The sequence below is a fragment of the Tyto alba genome, unplaced genomic scaffold, assembly GCF_018691265.1.
Source record: "Tyto alba isolate M040663 unplaced genomic scaffold, T.alba_DEE_v4.0 Super-Scaffold_22, whole genome shotgun sequence".
Lineage (NCBI taxonomy): Eukaryota > Metazoa > Chordata > Aves > Strigiformes > Tytonidae > Tyto > Tyto alba.
The window spans coordinates 14,251,032-14,253,689 of record NW_024881296.1 but is presented as its reverse complement, the minus strand read 5'-3'; positions in this window follow the sequence as shown (position 1 = coordinate 14,253,689).

Below are 2,658 nucleotides of genomic sequence, written 5' to 3'. Positions count from 1 at the left end.
CCGAGGATTTATGCTCTCTTGCCTTCCCTCTACCCCTGGCCCGGAAACTCTGGGAGTTGGCACTTGTTAGTTGGCTTTAGGGAAACCTGACCTTACATTATTGTTGCCTAACAGAAATTGGAATTTTAGCAAGTTTCATCTACCTTGCTAATGTATATAATTGCAGCTATTAGCCAACAAAGTAAAGGGTTTAGAAAAGTGGAATAAAACAACATGGGCCAGGAAAATGCTTGCAGGCTTTTAACTTCCACCTACTCCCAGTGTAACAAAAATGGAAGAAAATAAAATAAAAAAAAAAAACAGTCTTTTAAACCTGTGTATATTCATGCATAATTAGATCTGCATAAATATACTAAATGGTCTCTGTTGGTTTAAAATGTCAGTGTCTTTTAAGAATATCTGAGCTCTGGGGCTTTGCTTCATTCCCTCTCAGCCGCATGGGATCAGGGAACCTTCTGTAGGAATGGCAAAAAGTTAGGCTGAACAAACAACAGAAAACCAGATCCATTGCACTGTTGAAGTGCAGCAGATACTGATACTGAATGTGTTAACAGCAACTTGAAAAGCCGTATGGCTGTCAGAGCTGCGGAGCACGTACGCAAGCAGGAGGTGTACATGGGTGTATAGGCACCATGTAGGAAGCAAGGGCCAAACACCTCCCCCACAGTGACTACTAAAATCCTGGCTTTCTGCAGCTTAGGTTGTCTGCTTGTGTTGTGGGGACCTTTTTGAGCTTCCCGATGATGCCAGCAGTGCAGAGCAATGGTGAAGCTGAATGGAACAAGAAACTTGAGAAAGAACACAGTATCACATCTGTTTGAAGGTCTCGTTTTCAAACATGGTGCCGTGTGACAATTAGTTTTTTAGGTTGTGGGGGTAAACAGGATCTCAGTCATTGACCCTGTAGCCAGAAACCAAGCCATACCAGCAGTGATACCAGCAGGCCTGGCTGTCATTGTACTGATTTTCCTGATGGAGCTATGCCACTGCAAAATAGCTGTCAAGAGTCACTGCTGTATACTAGGGAGAGAGCTTGAGAAAGAGACAGAATGAAGACTGTGGCTGAGTAAATTAAATCTTCGTGATCCTGTGCTTTTTGCCTCAGAGAAAAGTCTGGTTGAAATGGCAGGCAAATGCTCAGCAAGCTGTCTGCACCGGCCAGGTTGAACAAATACACAGTCTGTGGCTTCCAAATTTTCTAATCAAAGCAGAACAACCACAGAGCAATTATGTTGCTCATTAATCCATGCCCAAATGCTGCAATTAGCAAGATGCCTGTTGTTACTTCCACTGCTTCACTGTGAGCAGAACAGTTAGGCTGTCCCACCTTCTTCAAGTTCTCAGAAAGGTCTGAACAGTGGGTGAAGCAAAGTGCCCTGGGTCCTGCTACACTTCATCATGCAAACTTCTCTTCCCTCTGCCTCAGTGCTGTAAATCACTTGATGCATTTCTGAAGAAAGCGAGTACAGTTAGTATCATGAACTCAAGACCAAGCTAATACAGTAAGAAATATATCTATAGGATGGTGTTTGGCTGACATTTAGGTAACATATAAAGCTACAGACAAAATGGATACTTGAATGAAAATCTGACCAAAACCTGCACTGAAAGTTCTCATTTGTGAGTGGGGGCAGTGTAGGTTGAGGGTAGCAAAAGACATTGCATAATCTGGTCCATTAAGCTTTAAAGAGGTAAAATATGAAGAACAACTAGGACTATGGTTTATCTTATTATGGTAAAGGTAGTTGCTTTAATATTGCCATGCAGTTAAAGAAATAATACAGTGACCAAGAATAAAATCCAAACCTCACTGAACTACAGGCTGTCATTTTCATGTCTTATAGTAACACAGACAGAAGTGGCTCTGCCCACCTGCTAGCTGTGTGATTAGAGTATCTGTCCAGAAGCAGTGAGGTGGGATTTTTTTTGAGTCTGTGCCAGACAGGATTTGAATCCACAGATCAGACTTCTTCCAAAAAATGCTTTAACTGGGGGGTGAGGCAACTTCAGTTGCGGACACTGTCTATTCTTCTTGTTGAAGTCAGGCCACAGGACAAAAAGGAATTGCGTGGAGAAAGAAAGTAAGAAGAAAGTCTAATTTTGTAACCTTATAAAGGGCTTACTTTCCTGGATGTAGTGAGCCTGGCCTCTGGTGACAATGCAGAACTGCTTACATCTTTTCCACTTGGAAATCTTCTAATAAAATGTGTAACTAGCTATCTAGAGCTAAAAGGAAAACCTTCCTCTCTTTTGCATTGAGGAGTGCCTCAGAGATACTTTGCAATACTTAACTTTTACCTGCTAAGGGACTTAAGGAGTCCTAGGGAAAATGTGTGTTTTACGTGCTCAGGAGTGCTTTGTAAATTCTCTTTAATTCAGCATCCCTATAGCATATGATAATTTTGTTTATGACTGATGGTTGCAGCAAGAATATTTTACAATTTCAAAAAAATAATGAAAGCAGAATTTGATTATTTCACTCTAAACATGTAAACCACCAGGGAACACAAAAGCAACATTGGTTCTGTGCAATACCAGTTTAGCAAGAGATTTCTAGTTTGGTGCAAAATATTTGTCTTAAGCTTCTCTAATTTTCTTTGGTAATTATTTTTAGGCTTTTCTGTTTCTCCTGGGATATCTTCCCACCTAGCAGCCATG